This window comes from Etheostoma spectabile, unplaced genomic scaffold, assembly GCF_008692095.1.
Source record: "Etheostoma spectabile isolate EspeVRDwgs_2016 unplaced genomic scaffold, UIUC_Espe_1.0 scaffold00018509, whole genome shotgun sequence".
NCBI lineage: Eukaryota > Metazoa > Chordata > Actinopteri > Perciformes > Percidae > Etheostoma > Etheostoma spectabile.
The window spans coordinates 1-18,642 of record NW_022604299.1 but is presented as its reverse complement, the minus strand read 5'-3'; the positions used below and the strand labels follow the sequence as shown (position 1 = coordinate 18,642).

Below are 18,642 nucleotides of genomic sequence, written 5' to 3'. Positions count from 1 at the left end.
GCGTGGTCATAATATAGGGGCCGCCTCACTATCACATGTAGACCACACATTCTAAGTTTCATGTAAATCGGATGATGTTTGTCATTTAAGGCATATTTCCTGTTACCAGATGGTGGCGCTATCTCCAAAACTCCATATTGGCCTGTAGGTGTCCTCAGGCCTGGACTCTTGGTGATTGTGGGAAATTTCAATTAGATAGGACAACGTACACTTTAGTTACAGCCAATTTCATCTTCATCGCTAAACACCCAAAATGGCCGCCATGCCACGCCCACACCGTATGACGAAAAGTTTTTCTTTTAATAACTTTTCATCGGTAACATCTTAGGATGATACACACCAAGTTTGAAGATGATCGGTTGAAATCTCTAGGAGGAGTTCGTTAAAGTATAGCACCTTGTCTTTTAGGCCTACTTCCTGTTGCCACTAGAGGGCGCTATGACTTTGAGCCAATAGCGGCGTGTAGATGTCGTCAGGGGCGGACTCTGATGAATCGTGAAAAGTTTCGAGCTAATCGGACAACGTACGCTCAAGTTACACCCACTTCCTGTTTCGGTGGCGAATCGCACAAAATGGCCGCCCCGCCACGGCCACGCCCTATGACGAAAAGTTTTTCTTTTAATAACTTTTCATCGGTAACATCTTAGGATGATACACACCAAGTTTGAAGATGATCGGATGAATTCTCTAGGAGGAGTTCGTTAAAGTATTGCACCTTGTCTTTTAGGTCTACTTCCTGTTGCCAATAGGGGGCGCTATGACTTTGAGCGAATTTCGGTGTGTAGATGTCGTCAGGGGCGGACTCTGATGAATCCTGAAAAGTTTCAACCAGATTTGACAAAGTACACTGTAGTTACAGCCATTTTAACAGTGATCGCTAAACACTCAAAATGGCCGCCATGCCACGCCCACACCGTTTGACGAAAAGATTTTCTTTTAATAACTTTTCATCTTCAACATCTTAAGATGACTCAGACTGAATTTGAAGTCGATCTGATGAAATCTCTAGGAGGAGTTCGTTAAAGTATAGCACCTTGTCCTTTAGAACTACTTCCTGTTGCCACTAGGGGGCGCTATGACTTTGAGCGAATTTCGGCATGTAGATGTTGTCAGGGGCGGACTCTGATGAATCCTGAAAAGTTTCAAGGCAATTGGACAATGTACACTCAAGTTACACTCACTTCCTGTCAGACGGCATATTTCCTGTTGCCAGATGGTGGCGCTATCTCCAAAAGTCCATATTGGCCTGCAGGTGTCCTCAGGCCTGGACTCTTGGTGTTTGTGGGAAATTTCAAGCAGATACGACAACGTACACTGTAGTTACAGCCAATTTCATCTTCATCGCTAAACACCCAAAATGGCCGCCATGCCACGCCCACACCGTATGACGAAAAGTTTTTCTTTTAATAACTTTTCATCGTCAACATCTTAGGATGATACACACCAAGTTTGAAGATGATCGGATGAAATCTCTAGGAGGAGTTCGTTAAAGTATAGCACCTTGTCTTTTAGGCCTACTTCCTGTTGCCACTAGGGGGCGCTATGACTTTGAGCCAATAGCGGCGTGTAGATGTCGTCAGGGGCGGACTCTGATGAATCGTGAAAAGTTTCGAGCTAATCGGACAACGTACGCTCGAGTTACACCCACTTCCTGTTTCGGTGGCGAATCGCACAAAATGGCCGCCCCGCCACGGCCACGCCCTATGACGAAAAGTTTTTCTTTTAATAACTTTTCATCGTTAACATGTTAAGAAGACACACACCAAGTTTGAAGCTGATCGGACGAAAGCTCTAGGAGGAGTTCGTTAAAGTACGACATGTGGAAATGGGCAAAATCGCACTAATTTCGCACGTTCAAAACAAAATGGCGGACTTCCTGTTGGGTTTAGGGGGGGGCTACCATGGAGTTTTATGTCCGCCCTGCCATGATACATATGTGTACCAAGTTTCGTGAGTCTACGATAAACATAGTGCAGGGGCTGAATTTTCGTAATATTGTAGGTGGCGCTAGCGAGCCATTTTTGTGCGCCTATTCCCGAAACCATTAAAATACGTAAATTTTCACCAGACCTGATGCGACCGCCAAATTTGGTGAGTTTTTGAATATGATAAGTCCTCCAAAAAGGCAATTCATTTGACGGAAAAAGAAAGAAAGAAAGAAAGAATAATAATTCCTTCAGTTCCAATAGGGCCTTCGCCGCCTGTCGGCGCTCGGGCCCTAATAATTCCTTCAGTTCCAATAGGGCCTTCGCCGCCTGTCGGCGCTCGGGCCCTAATAATTCCTTCAGTTCCAATAGGGCCTTCGCCGCCTGTCGGCGCTCGGGCCCTAATAAACATTCCTATACGAAAGAAAACCCTCTACTTGGTTTGGCCCGGTGATGTCATCCATGACCACCCTATTCCTATAAAACAGGAAATACTTAGGCCGGCCCCTCCCCAACCAATTGTCTTGCATGGTGGAACTGAACAAAGGAACAAACAATTGTAAGTAGCAATACAGGGAAAACCATGTTTCAACTTGCAACCTATTAAAATGGAACTGAAACTAACGTGACTGTGTGTTTACTTTACTAATGACCTGTATGGGACAAGTGGTGAGCAAACCCACTTCGTCACACACCCTCCCTCTTAAAACCGTTACTCATCAGAGTCAGCAATGACATTCTTCTTTCTATGTCTGTACCGGACCTGAAAACGATACGGCTTGTAATGGGAAAATTACATTTAACCAATGATTTTCATATTAATTATTCATGATAAGATCTCCAATGCCTCTCAGAGTATATGACTTCTGTATCTGTCATATGTGTGTTTCCTTGATGGAAGACAACTGGGTTTGTTACAGAAACAGTTGTCTAAAACTGTGTTTATCATAGCAGGTCCCAGGTCGAGACCATAGCCCATCCTAGAGACAAGATGTCCTTTTTCAGATGAGATAGAATGACCGGTCAAGAAACTTGACACACAAGGGGCAGGTTCAGAATTACGTAAGAGCTCCAACTGTCTGCCTAAGGTTCACTAATTGTTGTGTTTGAGATTAAACTGTTTTCCAAACAAGGTTTATTTTCCTCTGGGGGCACTGGATATAAGGAAGTGTATTACTGATTGTATTCACCAGAACTGTTGTCACTCTGTAACTTGCATTGTGAGAGCTGTTCTTGTCATTTTTCCAGGCCTGATTTCAACATCTTTGATGCTGCTGGAATAAAAATTAATAAATAAATTATTTGATATTAGTTGACTATAATAGGATATGTAACTGAAGGAAGAATCACCGGGTCGTCATGGATCTAAGAAGAGGGAGCCAACTCGTAAGGATCTGCACCGCCAATAAACTGTAATTTTTCGAAATATCATCCTTCCTAAATGCCTTTGCATCTTGGATGCTTTTCTGTTGTTTAGACATGGCTACATTCACATAAAATATCCAAAGTGCACAATACTGCGCTGTACTCTGTTCAGGTGTTTACACCGAGTTCCTCCAACATGGCCAGGCATCTGGGTTCACACCCAGAGGTGCTGTGGCTTAGTAGGTTAAAGTGCCTGTCTAGTAAACAGGAGATCCTGGGTTCAATTCCCAACAGCACGTTGTTGCAGAGATTACCTCTGTTTGCACCATGTCTATCCATTCCACATGCTACCCATTAAGCCCTGGTTGCAAATGAAAAAGGCATGTTATGTTAACACAGACTAAAGATGACAAATTAAATTCAAGTTTAAGCCACAATATACACAAAGTTCATTCATCAGCCATTTCTGTTCATTTGGCCAAAGTATGTTGTTTGCACACTGTGTACGCTGTACACTGCAGCCTCGGCTACCTCTTGAGTAAGCCAGAGATCAAGGTTGTCTGATCTGGCCTCTTTTGGCAGGTGATTAACTACGCTGGAAACATTACTGGCCCAGTGGCGCAGCTCCAACCCTCCGGAGGCTAGGAGGGCCCATAGCTTGCTCACTAGCTGTGTGGCAGTCCTTGATGTTGGCAGGCTCAGGAGGCAGTTATCCACATAAAAACATCTTTCCACTGATGACCGGACGTTATCTCCAGACGCACCGTGATCTGAGACATGCTTCTGCAAGGCATAGCTAGCGCAGCACGGATTGCCAGGTACTTATACCTCTTCTGCAGACTGGCTACTGGATAGGATTGATCCACCAAGCCTAGGCAAGCTGAGTAGAAAGCCCGATCTCCCGGGAACGCCTCAGGATCCCCCAGTCAGAGCTGGATGATGTGGCTCGGCAAAGTGGAGTTTGGGGTCCCCTGCTGGAGCTGCTGGACAAAGATGGATGGATGGAGGGAACCCTTTTCACTAGCTCATTGTATTCTTGCGAGATGAACTTTGCTACAGGAGGCGCTGTAGCTTAGTAGTTGAAGCGCCTGTCTCGTGAACAGGAGATCCTGGGTCCAAATCCCAGCAGTGCCTGGTTATCACTTAATGAAGTGTTTCCACATGGTTCCTGATACTTAACATGTGCAACAAAGTTATAGCCTGATTTTCTAGAGCACTAAAGTGACATGTGATGTTGTTTTGTACCATAACATTACATATGTCCATGTAAAGCGAATAAAAGCCTTTTGTTGGAGGTGTTGTTGCAACTTTAGTGTGAAGATTATAAAGTTTTTATTATCATGAATTTCAGTCTTACCTTGGAAGCTTAGGGCTCCTGCACACTGCCTGCATGACGTGAGCGTGTCAGCTGAGGTTAGAATACCTACCGTATTGGTCAATACTGTTAACATGGGAGGAATAAAAACAGACCCGCCACACAGCAAACGCTATGTTGACTGTTGAGGAGGACTAAATTAGGACTGTGTTTTAAGCTTTCCATGGCTTTCCATAAGAAATGGCATGATAACAGCTGTTTTCAGTGTTGATGGAACATGGCCTGACCGGAGGGAGTGGTTAATGACCTTTGTGATGAGGGGACTTATGGCATGGAGGTTGGATTTTACCAGGGCTGTGGGGAAAGGGTCTCTCATTTCTCAAGGTCCTTGCATAGGACTTCTGTTGTTCTCGGTAGGCCTGCCTATAAACAATGAGTCCTGAGGCGTCGCTCAAGGACACGTCCAGCTGTTTTCATTTGCCGGAGTTCGTAGGGTTCCCCTACTGGAGCTGCTGGACGAAGATGGATGGATGGAAGCAACCCTGTTCATTAGCTCATTGTATTCTTGCCAGATAGGCTTTTCTGTAGAAGGCGCTGTAGCTTAGTGGTTAAAGCGCTTGTCTTGTAAGCAGGAGATCCTGGGTCCAAATCCCAGCAGTGCCTGGTTCTCAATTAATGAAGTGTATTATATGCATATGACTAGTGATTCATAACAGGTGCAACAAAGTTACCAGTTGCCTGCTTTTACAGAGCACAAAAGTGACATGGGATGTTGTCTTATAACATTATATGTGGCTGAAAACAGTCTATACCAGTGGAGTGGAATGCTGGCTTTCATAGGTGCAGGTGGGCTGCACGCTGTTAGGTCAGCCATTTTGGGAATTACTGGTTTAGACTTCCACCGATGACACTCATCAAGTGTGCAGGTGACGACGGATGGCCTCGCGCACTCTCACCCATCTCACTCCGGACACCCATCTCACCCCGGACACAACCTGTTCCAGCTTCTCCCCTCTGGTAAGCGCTGCTTTACGCCAAAACCAACGGAGTCAGGACCAATTTCTTACCACAAGCCATCACTCTGATGAAATATTTGCACCGCTCTTCTGTGGCTCCTGAATGAGAGTAAGTTTGTTGTTTTGTTTGTGAATAATACTCATGGGGGTGCTGTGGCGTGAGGAGCATTAACTAAGATCAATCCAATGCCAATGCTTGAGTTAGACCAATGTCAAAGTCTTACAGTAAGCAACCTTCTTTGCTCATGATCTTCTCCATAGTCCCGATGTTTCTTCTGGCATCTTCTGTGTTGTGATATAGAAGTAGTGGAAGTGGTTCCTTACACAGATTTTCCATCTTAAATACTGAATGCAGCCATTTCCACTCAACTCCACCTTCTTTTTGATCAAGTTTCAGTGGTCTTGACTATTGTAAGTAATGAATGGCTTCATGAATAGACAACCATCATCCCAATGTATGCCATTAACAGTCTATGAGTGGTCGATTAGAGTCCAATAACTTTCTTTGGGGCAACTCTTTTTTCCTCCAGATAGAGCTCATTCAGCATTAGAAAGTACCACTTAGTGCTGAATATCTATTCCAAAACTCCCATTCTTTTATTTATTTAGCCAGCGGTGGACAACTGCTGAAATGTACTTGCTCTGCATGTGTTAGTGTCTGATGATGAACTCACTACCAAGACAAGGGTTGGGGGTGAGTGAGGGTGGGGAGGGGCATGCCATGAACAGATTGTAGTATGTGGGGGTGATGGGGGTTGGGCAGGCCATTGCAGCAGAAGCAGGGCAATTAAAGCTGTTGTAGAACTGGTTGAGTTGGTTTGCCCCCACCCCCCACACCCCCCACCCCACCCCACCCCACCCCCACCCCCCCTCCAGTAAGACCAGGACGAGGTGGACACCAACACCGAGCCCAGTATCAGACCCTGTGGATGTGAGGAAAGCATCTAAACATCTCTGCCTGCTTTGATTTGTACTCAACAGAATCCAGAGTTGGTCCAGCTGTCACTGTGGAGATCTGCTGGAGTTCAGTACAAAAGAGGAATGGAGGAGGACCAGAACCCGGAGCAGTGGACCAACCAGGTCCCCAGAGGACCAGCAGCAGGCCCGGCCTATGGTACCAGCCATGTTCAGGTCAGTGTTCAGGACACAACAGCCAGTCTAAACTAAGAGGCCTATTCACAAGACCTAGATAGTGGATTAGGCCGGGGTTTTTTAGGGTTTCTGGATGTATAAACAAGGCTAACAGCTAGCCTGCCCTTGACCAGGCTAACAGCCAGGCTAAGAGCTAGCATGCTCCTGACCAGGCTAACAGACAGGCTAACAGCTAGCCTGCTCCTGACCAGGCTAACAGCCAGGCTAACAGCTAGCCTACTCCTGACCAGGCTAACAGCCAGGATTTATAAATCCTGCAGCCTTTGTTCACTCAGCAGTGCTTTTACCTTCTTATTGTTATAATTAGCCTGCATTAAAATAAAACAGGAGCCTTCTGCTGTTCAGTTAAGTCCTGATATTATTTTAACATTGTGATCATTATTTAAATAAATATCCATATGACAGTCATTGGTGCTGTTACGTTGCCTCTATGAAGACTAATAAACTATTGGTCATATTGTTGGTAGAAGTCTGTTGAATATAGTATGACAGTTGTTGAGATCATAAGAAAAGGCTGATACAGTTCTTAATGAGTCAGTGATGAAGGATAATATATAACATCCTCTACACGTGTTTCTATAACGGTTCTAACAGCAGCAGACTGGCCAGAGACCAGCACATCTCTTTTTGTATTCATGAGAATAACAGTATTTCCCTTTTCCATGTGCATTGTATTTGCCATTCTTAGCACACAGTGTGTGTTCTTTCCAATAAACCGGGACTATAATTTGGGATGATTCTACAATTATAATGTCCAATCCTCCTTATTTATAGTCTTAGTTCACTGGACCAGTTACTATATAGTGAAGACTACTGTACACTCATGAAACAACAGGACGAGGACACCTCAAGGGTTTTTGTTTATATTATTATATGACAGTGGCGGCTGGTGAAAAATATTCTCGGTGGGGCTCTTTGTGCTGGGGGGGGGGGGGGTTCTGGGGTTTCTTTTTTAATTTTGTAGACACGATTTCCCGCATTCTGGTGCATTTTAGGGTGTCCAGCTGGAAGTCCCACATCATTCACAATGATCAATTCATGTGTTGGTAAATTGTAATGTTTCACTCATATAGGCCAATAAAGTAAAAACGAAACATTGTGAGCTGTTGATGCAGTTTAAAAAACGCCTAGTTAGTTCTACACTTCGACTCGGCGACACAGGCACTGATTTCTTCATTTAATGATCATAAATGCATATTGTGTTGAGATATTTCTTTTGTTGTAGACATGATTATAGAATATCATCAGTTAAAGTTATATTTGGCCACAGTGCAAAAGAAGCTGTGTGCATTCAATTGAGGATGTGGTTCAATGGGAGGCCACTGATGCATAGAAGGTTATGCTTGCTAGAAGTCCCCCCCCCCCCCCCCCTCTTTGTAAGGTTATGGTAAAGGTATTCATCATATTCTAGCATTGTAGATAAGATTTTTTATTTTATCTTAATGGTAATTTCCTGATTAACATAATCTTCTGCTAACTTTTAAAGTGCTCAAATTATATTTGTAGACTGCTTACGCATTCAGGTGGTCCACCATCATCTGCCACACTCTCTTGTTTCATAACAGCGTTGCAGTTGTTTCATTAAAGTTTGTCTGGAAGATTTAGAATATATCAAGACATAAAAAGTGCATTTGCTTTCATTAAAACATGTCAGCAATACATGTCAGCAATATTTTCCTTAATTTTGTCATAATTTGTATGAAGAGTTAAAATTGTGAGTAAGAGAAAATCCAGGGTTTAAAGAAGGCTGTTCACTAACTTTCTCTGTTTGTCGGTTGCTTTAGAAACGGAGAGGAGAGGGACCCAAACGTCACCACTGTCAGCACTGTGAGAAATCCTTCACAACATCTGGACATTTAAAGCTTCATCAGAGAGTTCCCACTGGAGAGAATCTACACAGCTGTGAGCAATGTGGGGCAGCTTTCACACAGCAGGGACACCTAAAAACACATCAACGCATTCACACTGGAGAGAAGCCGTACAGCTGTGATCAATGTGGGAAAAGGTTTTCTCTGAGTGGTAACCTTGAAAGACACCGGCGTGTTCACACTGGAGAGAAGCCGTACTGGTGTGATCAATGTGGGGCAGCTTTCACACAACAGGGTGCCCTCAAAACACATCAACGCATTCACACTGGAGAGAAGCCATACAGCTGTGATCAATGTGGGAAAAGGTTTTCTCTGAGTGGTAACCTTGAAAGACACCGGCGTGTTCACACTGGAGAGAAGCCGTACTGGTGTGATCAGTGTGGGAAAAGGTTTTCTCACAGTATTAGCCTTAAAAATCACCAGCTCATTCACTCTGCCTCGTTGTGAACATGTTTCAGAGCCAAGCTGTTTCCTCCTCCTCCTCCTCATGCCCTGATAGCTGTGTTCTTATATTCTGATCTTCTCTCCTCATTGAAGGCTGACACCAAGTATCGACAATTTAAGATTAGGAAATATAACGTGTTTGCATTAAAACACTATCAAAGGAAACACATTCTTCTGCTTTGAATTAGGCAGACTAGTTGCTGCAATAGGGTATTGCTGCCCTCCACTGTTTGTTACCGACATTCACATAAATTATTAGTTTTTTACCATAAAGTCCACAGCTAAAAAAGCACACCAGCCTAATGAGAGTAATAAACATAGTTTATAAATTGAACACACATCCTACTTAAATGTTCCTTTTAAAGCTTGGATCCCACTCTTACTTACAGTGCCCTCAAGTCAACCTAGCACAGTGTTCCAGACTCCAGACTAATCCACAGCTGCTGAAGCGCCTGCATGGATGTCCCTTCATCATCTTTATCCAGCTCCCGACAGAACATGTCCAGATTCTTTGCTGTAGTGAATGTGAGCGTTCTCCCTCCGCAGGTTACTTTCAGGGTGGCTGGATAAAAAAGAAAGTTTGAGATGCCTTTAGCATGTAATTTACGCTGCACTCCTATACATTCCTGGCGCTGTTGGACGGTGAAAGCACTGTAGCCTGTGTCATTGTACCCGTGCATTGATTCTGTGTGCTCTGTCCATGTTGATGGTGGCCCTGTTCTGTAAGGAGGGAATCCAAACCAGTAGCTGTTTCTGCAGGAATCCCACTGGGTCGTCTTTTTCAGTCCAAAAATGCGAACATTGTTGTATCTCAATCTGTCCTCCATTTTGGATAGCTTAAACTCAAATTTCTTCTGGTTATCAATGTAAATGGCAGCGAGGCCTGTCTTATTGCGCTTGCAGGCGTTCCACTAAGTGGAACCAAATACCTATGGTAATAACTAAAATGACTGACGTTGAATGAAAAAGAATGACCTGGTTTTTATTGTAAAAAGCAGAGGAGGGTGTAAAGCCTCAGCTCTGAGCAACCCTTATCCCCCTTTATCTGCCTGTTGTCTCTCTGCACCAGGTCGGGCTGTTGCACCAGGTCCCGTACCGTAGCTCCCTGCCTCTCAATCTCTGTCCTGATGTGTTGCAGCAATGCTTCCTTCAATGCGTCGTGGACTGCTGATTGAAGTAAATTTGTTGCATTTCCAGGACCTTTCCAGGCAACAATGTTCCGCTAGCGTTCGCCATGTTGGAAGACTTCTGTGCTCGGGAAACGGCAGCGAGGCCTGTCTTTTAGCGCCTGCAGACATTCCACTAAGTCAGTGATTCCCAAAGTGGGGGTCGGGACCCACAGGGGGGTCGCAAGCCAGAGAGTGGGGGTCGCAAGTTGATTTCCAGAAATAAAATAAAAATGTAAAAACAATTAGAAATAGCATATGTTAGCCATGATTTCAACACAAGATAAAACTGTTGTGTTATTTTGTGTGTTATTTTGTGTTGTCAATATGCTCGTGTTTGGATACGCCTATAGTGCGTGCGCGGTTGCGCGCAACGTTTATATACATTTATAATGGGGGGGGTTGCAAGTCACTTGGACCGTTACTTTGGGGGTCGTGGGCTGAAAGTTTTGGGGACCCCTGCACTAAGTCACAGTCTGACGCCTCATACTCCACATACACACACTCACTATATGATCACACGCTACCCACCCCTATTCCTCCCCCTTTGAACTGTCTGCCTCGGAAACCTTTTTCTTTTGTTCTTTCACCCTCCCAAGCCACTTCAAAAAAATCCCTTCATGTGACCACATGTACTGTGTGTTGTCCTGAGCATTATGTTGTTATGTACTATATACTATGTTGCTCTCTGCATTAATCCTTTTCAGGCGAGCGTGTGGCGGCGTGACAAATAAAGCTGTATCTGTCTCTAAAATGAGACGGGTGCGGAGCCTCAGCTCTGAGCCACCCTTGCAAACACCGGTCACGTGATCTTTTCTATAATTTAGAAAATACATGTTTAAGGACATCAGGATGAACAGAAACAGCAATGTTCAGTCTAGCTGCTTTCTCATTTGGGCCTTGACGTGGCATGGCTGCTCTAGGGCTATTACTTTTAACCTTTGAACACACTTTTGAACCCTTTAAATATCCAAAACTTCCAACAGTTGGAAAACAAAACGTTTTAGCATTGTGAGACTACACAGCGATTTGGTCCATGGTTTAACAACCAATGTGTGGAAGGCCTGAATTTGGACTTTAGTTCAAATTCGGTTTAAAACCTTTTAAAGTCAACTCTGCCTGAACAGTGTAATTGCTTTTAACTAAGTGCCCTTTAAGTTGGATGTCTGCATTAGCTTAAGTTAAGTGTAATGTCTTGTTTGTGTTGTAGTATCTATAGAGATTTGTGGTGTAGTATGGAACCATTGTCCTGTCTTTTATGTTTTATTACTGTAGCTCAATGGGATTGTTCCTGGTTAAATGAAGGTTAAAAAAAAAAAGAATCTTTAATATGTCCAAACATTCCTCTCTTCATTACCGACATACTGGAAGTCGGCCATGTTTAATTGGATGCTCTCCAGTTATTGTTGTTTGGTAGATTAACATTATATTTTCCTACTTTAGGGACTTTTCATTTCATATTCTTTGTCTGACATTTCTATTCCCTGTTTGTATTTTCTGTGACTGCACGTGGTTTTAAATCTGTTGGAGTTTCTTCAGACTAAAGCAAAGACACTGATGATGTCATCCAAAAGAAACATAAAGGACAGCAACCTGTTTCCAGAGGACACTAAAGAATGACGGAGCAGCAGGAAACAGAGCAGCTCAAATAGCAAACAGCTGATTTATTCATCTGACTCGTAGAATAACGCCAATGATTGACTTGTTTTAAATGTCTGGGAATGTGGAACAGCTCCATGCTGACTACCTGAAATAAAACAAGGCCACATGCTGATTATGGGGGACTTGATTTGATGGATTTATTCGTCCTGTCATAAAGTTCCGACGTTAAGTTTTTTACCGCCAGTTCAACATGGAGCTGAACACGGAGGAGGATTCCTCCCTATCGGCCGCTCTGCTCTGCTCCGTGCCCCCGCTGTCCGGTAATAGTTAAAGCAGATAAAAACCTAAAGAACACTCAAAAGCTTCAAGATAAAACTTACTCAAGAAGCTTCTTCATTCATGTTCAAGAGAGGGCCTGTTTCCAGCCAGACCATTAATTGATTTATGAAATCCCTGTTATTAATATGTGGTCAGTCCCATATGGTCTAGGGGTTAGGATTCCTGGTTTTCACCCAGGTGGCCTGGGTTCAACTCCCGGTATGGGAATTGGTATTTAGCCGGTGAAGGTCTGCAGAAAGATCTGTATGATCTCTGACATTGGTATTGAATCAGAGCTGTAGTTATGTACATTCCCAACACGGTTAGACTTTGCTATAATTTCTACAGTTACTTACCGTAAAATACGATAACTTTCTTTTCCGGTTCATTACTGTAATATGCATTGCATTATGGGTAGTAACATTTAATTTACATTTATTTACTGTATTTTTTGAATTTGCTGTAGTCTGCTGTAAAACAACAGCAGTAGTGCTACTGTGGGTGAATAAAATTGTTTGTTCATGTTACAGAAGCATAGAAATGAAATGGAAAAATAAAATATCTCTAAAAAATTAAACTATTTCATTTTATTGAAATATTTTACATTTTCTTTATTATGCTTTTAGCAGTGCAGGTAATTTAAAATTGTGAATTGCTTTTCAGCAGTGTAAATAACTTATTATGTTCACACTCAGGGGAATTTTGGGAGTCACATTTTGAGGGACAGTGGCAACAAAAGGGTTACGGGTTGCAAAGTTAAACATTTGGTAGACCTTGCAACTATCATTTATGTGAGCTTCCTCCTTACCTCGAAGAATCTTGACACAAGACTCACAGACACACATAGTGTGCTGATCTCCCTGCTTGGATGGCAAGTCATCTGGTGGATTTTCCCGTCAAGAGGAAGCGGATCAAGAGGGAGAGTTGTTTTATTGTATTCACCAGCAATGAAGTTTATTTGTCCACAAATTGCAATAGGTTATCAACGTTTTCAGCGAAAAAGAATACCACAGCTCAAGTCCCTGGTAAGGCAACAGCTTGATTCTGGGATATGTATGAAGTGCTCGCTATTGTCATCTGTCATGCAGGTTTGCAGGATGTTCACAGTCTGCTAGTGGCCATGATGAGTTGTGACTTTGAGCTTTTTAACCGTTTTGGTCAATTTAGCCAATTTTCAACCAGTTTGTGCAATAACATTTGGTGTTCTCAGGCAATGTGCAAATCGTGGTCTACCATCCCTCTGTCCAGAAGACTGTGATTATGGCAACAGCTTAATGGTCTAAATTAACTTGCACTTTAATTTGTAGTTCAGGAGATTGTTTTTTCCACAGCCAATTGCTTTTGAAGCCTGGGTAGCTCAGTCGGTAGAGCATCAGACTTTTAATCTGAGGGTCCAGGGTTTAAGTCCCTGTTCAGGTGTAGAGCTGTACATTCTGCTAGATGAGTTGTCCATTTGACATGCCTGAACTCTTCAGACAATGTCATATCATGTGTGTTCCATGTGCAAGTCTTTAAAAAGAATTGTGGCTGTTTTTCAAGCAGGTTGTATCATAACAATGTTGCTGGTACGTCTAAATGAACAATGGGCAACCTACATCCATCTTGCTAGCACCCAAATCTCTGTACTCATCTCCCTGCTTGGATAGTATGTCTAAGGACATACCACATATGTTCTATAACCCTTTTCATTGGTTTGCTACGACTCTTAAATAATTCCTTTCATTGTATCAATCTCAGAAATAACCAAAGAATGACAAATTCCATTAATGTGCTTGTGCCAGTATTCAACCACCTGTCACTGTATTTTTAGCAGCAGTAGTGTTTTTTTGTTTTTTAAAACACCTGCCCCATGTGAGGGTTGAACTCACGACCTTCAGATTATGAGACTACCTACTGCGCCAACGAGGCTATGAAAGGCATTGCAATGGTTTGCAAAATTTCAGAAAAACTAACAATTTGGTCGTCAATCTTAATAAAAACAATGTATGTGGAAATGAAGACCATTGTTCAGAAAGCTTAATGAAGCTTCATTTGACCATAACTACTAACCACTTGAACCTGGTAAAAGGTATGAGGTAGTCCTGCATAGCTAGCCAGTGATTTACCTCCTGTAGATAGTGGTCGGCATGCCAACGAGGCTTGGAAATTTGCAGATGGTGATTCAGAGGAGATGTAACAGTGTAAAGTTTAAAGTAACTTAATTTTCTAAATTGTCCGCCTACAGTGCCAACGAGAGCTCTTCTCTAATATTACCAGGTACGCAATAGCTATTCAACTTTAGAAGGTATTGTTGATTTCAGAAACAACGATAGACTCTTATCACAACGCCCATGTTTGTGTTTCTTCAAAGTTTGCAAAAACATTCATCTGAACTCGCAAATCAATGATGAGATTTTGGAGGTCATAGGTTCAATGTCAAGGTGACTGTGTCCTCATGTCTGTCCATCCAATTCTTGTGAATGCAATATCTCTTAACGCCTAGAGGGAAGCACTTTAAATTTAAAATACATAACCACTAGGAGTTGCGGATGAACTGATTTCAATTTTGGAGGTCAAAGGTCAAGGTTACTGTTTCATTACGTCTCCAGAACTGTATATGTATTTCTCCTGAACTGGTGATGGGGATGCTTTGGAGATGTAAAGCCCCAGTGGCCTAATGGATAAGGCCCTGGCCTCCTAAGCCAGGGATTGTTAGTTTAGGTCCCATCTGGGGTGAATTTCAGCAGATTAGCACAATGGAAGCTTCCATGGTGCTAAGGAGAGGTTGAGGGGATTGAAGCCATCCTCTGCTGACTCTGATCTCCATGGTGAGATGAATCATGATATAACTGCTGGACAAGTTTTTGACAGCCCATGAAAAGTGGCAAGTCATGTTCTGGCAGATTAAAAAATTGACATCCACTACCCTGTCAGGATCCTGTAGTAATGCTGACTTTCCAGTGATGTTAACAGGTTTTGATCATATCCATCGGTTGCATGGATGGGACATCAATACCCCGGTTCTATCACCTGATCGCTGTCTTGTCTTTGTCGTTCAACGACTATTTGGGCTCACACCTTAACACACCGAACCATCTCAGCCTAAAATCACGCTGCACCTCAAAGGACTCTCAAGCACTCCCAGCTGTGCTTTTGCAGAAGAGCGCCTTGTTTTCTTTTAGCTTGGGAAAAGGCTTTAGCTTATGACAAGGTAAACAGATTGCAACATTGTGCTACTCCTTAGTGTGTCCACTTCAGTTATGTATTGAAGCACATCCTTAGAGCTAATGGCCCTCATTTATTAACCTAACGTACGACTGGCTTCACGTGAGATTCATGAACCGTTCGTATCACACCAATCAGAGCGTAAGAATGATCGTACATTGATAAATGCAGCGGCTAGAAACGATTGTAATTTAAATACACGCCCAAATATTCTCAGTTTTGAGGCCTCGCCTCTATTATTTATGACATGGCCAGACATAATCCGGCTAAGAAGCGGCACTTTTCAGAGGTGGGGATTTAAAGCCTGACATCCCAGGTGCTTGGTGCAGCCCAGATACCACCAGGCCCAGGGGAATATGCCGCCTAAGAAAAATGCAATCCTACCCGATGAGAAGAATAAACATGTGAAAATAACGAAACTATGAATACATTAAACATATACGGGCATTGAACATATTGCTGCAGTCTCGGTCTTTGGATGGTATAGGTAGCGCCCCGTCAGACATGTCATGATATAGCAGGTTCTCATGACTGAGAACCTACTATATCATGACATGTTTATTATATATAATAATTTGAGACAGGTCCTACTGAAGATTTGTTGGATCAGTCAGGATGGCCGCGAGAGGTCCAATGCGCTGCGTTCAGGTCGCAATCCCCACTGGAGTTGTGGGTTCAAATCCCACTTCTGCAACTAGTATTTTCATTTGGAACTAATGTCTAAGAGTTGATATTGGGAATAAAGAACTTAGCAGTTCTTTGTATTTAAGAGGACATGAATGTGCATGAGAAACGCAATTCCAAGTGCAGCGTTTTGTGAGCATCTTTATTGTCGACACATGTAAAGTCCTTAGGGGCCCGTAGTGGATGAAATGGTAAAACATTGGCCCCGGATGCATAGAATTCCTGCCATATTGAGCGACAAAGTTTGGGTGTCCTGAAAAAAGGGTCTTGAACTCTATCTCGCCTACCTCTTTTTTTTACTGTTTCTTGTTATGTCACGGCAAGAAGTATTATGCTTTTGAGTCGTTTGTCCATCTCTACATCAGAATCAGAAATAAAAAAAACATCAAAGTATGCAGTCTCTGTGGCGCAATAGGTCAGCGCAGTCGGCTGTTAACCGAAAGGATGGTGGTTCAAGTCCACCCAGGGACGTTTGTTGCTTAAATAATCTGGAGTGAGCCAACTCTGGGATTTATCCTTCTGCAGGTAAATATAGAGCAGCCAAAGATAACCCAAGTGGCTTTACCTCTATCAGAAGGTACAGTCTGAAAACCATGTACCAGTATATTATCTTTACGGTCATTGGTATGCAGGTCACTTGATCTAATACAAGCAATACATAAGGCCAGACAGAGACAAAAAGGAGAGAAAAGAAAAAGAGACTAGCTGTCTAAAGGATAACCAGTTGAGATTGTGTGCGTCTTTGAGACTGTAAGCCATATAACTGATGTTGTCAGTTCATTAAACTAATGTGGAAGAATTTGACACCAATCAAAATCAAGTCCGGAACTTATTCTTTTAAACATCACACCTGAGTCTCTCAAGTCCCAGACCATTCCCGACCGGGAATCGAACCGGGCCGCGGCGGTAAGAGCGCCGAATCCTAGCCACTAGACCATCAGGGAGTATATCTATCAAGTTATCTTTGTAGATGTGTTTTCTCTTTCACTTACTGGAATACCTCACATTTTTTAGGTGAGGAATGGCGCCTGGCTAGAGCTTCAGAAGGCAGGATGACAGATTACACATCTGTCACATAGTCAGTTTGTATTCTTAAATACCAAGTTCTTGCTGTTCCTTGACTAGTTGACCACCCCTGCTTTGCATCGCTCCAGTTGTAGAAAAAAAAATCTGTTATGCACCTTTGCATTGTACTAAATGTCAAAATTGTACCTGAATCAACATAACATTACTTGACACTCACATACATTGGTTTCAGTTAAAATGTGGTTAGGGGTGTTAGTTACTGTTGAAAAAATGAAAAGAATGTTATTGAGATAGAGGCAGATGAAGTGTTTATACCCATCAATGAGGAATAAAGGATACATCCACTGTCGGGGTGCTTAAAGAAATGGTACTCTTTAAAACGTTAAACTAATGAGGAAGAATTTGACAAATCAACCAAAAACGTACTCTTTTAAATCTGTATCTGTCAGTCCTGAGCATTCCCTGACCGGGAATTGAACCCCCCGGCCGCGGCGGTGAGGCGCCAAATCCTAGCCATTAGACCATCAGGAGTTACATCTATCAAATTTAATTTAACATATTGTTGGTTATATTGTTTAGAAATGGCGCATTTAGAGGCTGGCATGGAGCATTGGTAGAGATTTAGAAGGCAGTGGGGACAAATGCAAAACTGCTGTTTCGATTTAATACATGGTAATGTATACAATAACAGGGTGTAGTGATATTTGGAAATGATTAACCGGTAGTTTCTGAAATAAAAACCATGAATCAGTGGGTGAAAATGCAAAAATACTGTTTTCTATTTTATACGTAGTAAGACAGAGGTGTAGTGATCACCTGGAAATGCTCTGGTAGTTACTGTCAAACACCATGAATCAGTGGGGAAAATGCAAAACTGCCTGTTTCAATTTTTATTACATGGTAATATTAGAATAACAGAGGTGCAGAGATTAGAGTGCAGAGATTACCTGGAAATACTTACCATGAAAATTATGTCTTCACGTACGTAAACGCTGTGCAATCTGACCAGCAGAAAACACCTTCCACCATCAAGCACTGGCGACCGGATCTTGTAAACAATTTATTTGAGTAACAAAGGGTGAAACTGGGAGAAAACATAATGACCAGTACTTAGATAGTAATGAGTCACAGATATTAAACAAAGATAATTGTAAAAACAATATACTACAAACAGGCTAGCAAAATGTAAGATGAAATAAAGAAACACGTAATGTATTGTTATACAGTGTACGTAGTATAACTATGTTGGGTATCTAAATAAACTAAGATATACCTCACCGGCCATTATTAGGTACACCTGTCCAACTGCTCGTAACACTTAATTTCTAAGCAGAATCACATGGCGGCAACTCAGGCATTTAGGCATGTAGACATGGTCAGAGAATCTCCTGCAGTTCAACCGAGCATCAGTATGGGGAAGAAGGTGATTTGAGTGACTTTCAACGTGGCATGATTGTTGGTGCCAGAAGGGGGTCTGAGTATTTCAGAAACTGCTAATCTCTGGGATTTTCACCGCACAACCATCTCTAGGGTTTACAGAGAATGGTCCGAAAAAGA

The 18,642-nt window shown here is 42.6% G+C and overlaps 4 non-coding genes across 4 annotated transcripts; all 4 read left to right on the top strand.

Moving 5' to 3' along the window:
- Positions 1–4,351: 4,351 nt before the first annotated feature.
- trnat-cgu (transfer RNA threonine (anticodon CGU)) lies at positions 4,352–4,424 on the top strand. The gene has a single exon. It is a non-coding gene; the product is annotated as a tRNA-Thr (tRNA).
- Positions 4,425–5,195: 771 nt separating this feature from the next.
- Positions 5,196–5,268, top strand: trnat-ugu (transfer RNA threonine (anticodon UGU)). The gene has a single exon. It is a non-coding gene; the product is annotated as a tRNA-Thr (tRNA).
- Positions 5,269–12,327: 7,059 nt separating this feature from the next.
- On the top strand, positions 12,328–12,399 carry trnae-uuc (transfer RNA glutamic acid (anticodon UUC)). The gene has a single exon. It is a non-coding gene; the product is annotated as a tRNA-Glu (tRNA).
- A 4,057-nt stretch (positions 12,400–16,456) lies between these two features.
- On the top strand, positions 16,457–16,530 carry trnan-guu (transfer RNA asparagine (anticodon GUU)). The gene has a single exon. It is a non-coding gene; the product is annotated as a tRNA-Asn (tRNA).
- Positions 16,531–18,642: the final 2,112 nt, after the last annotated feature.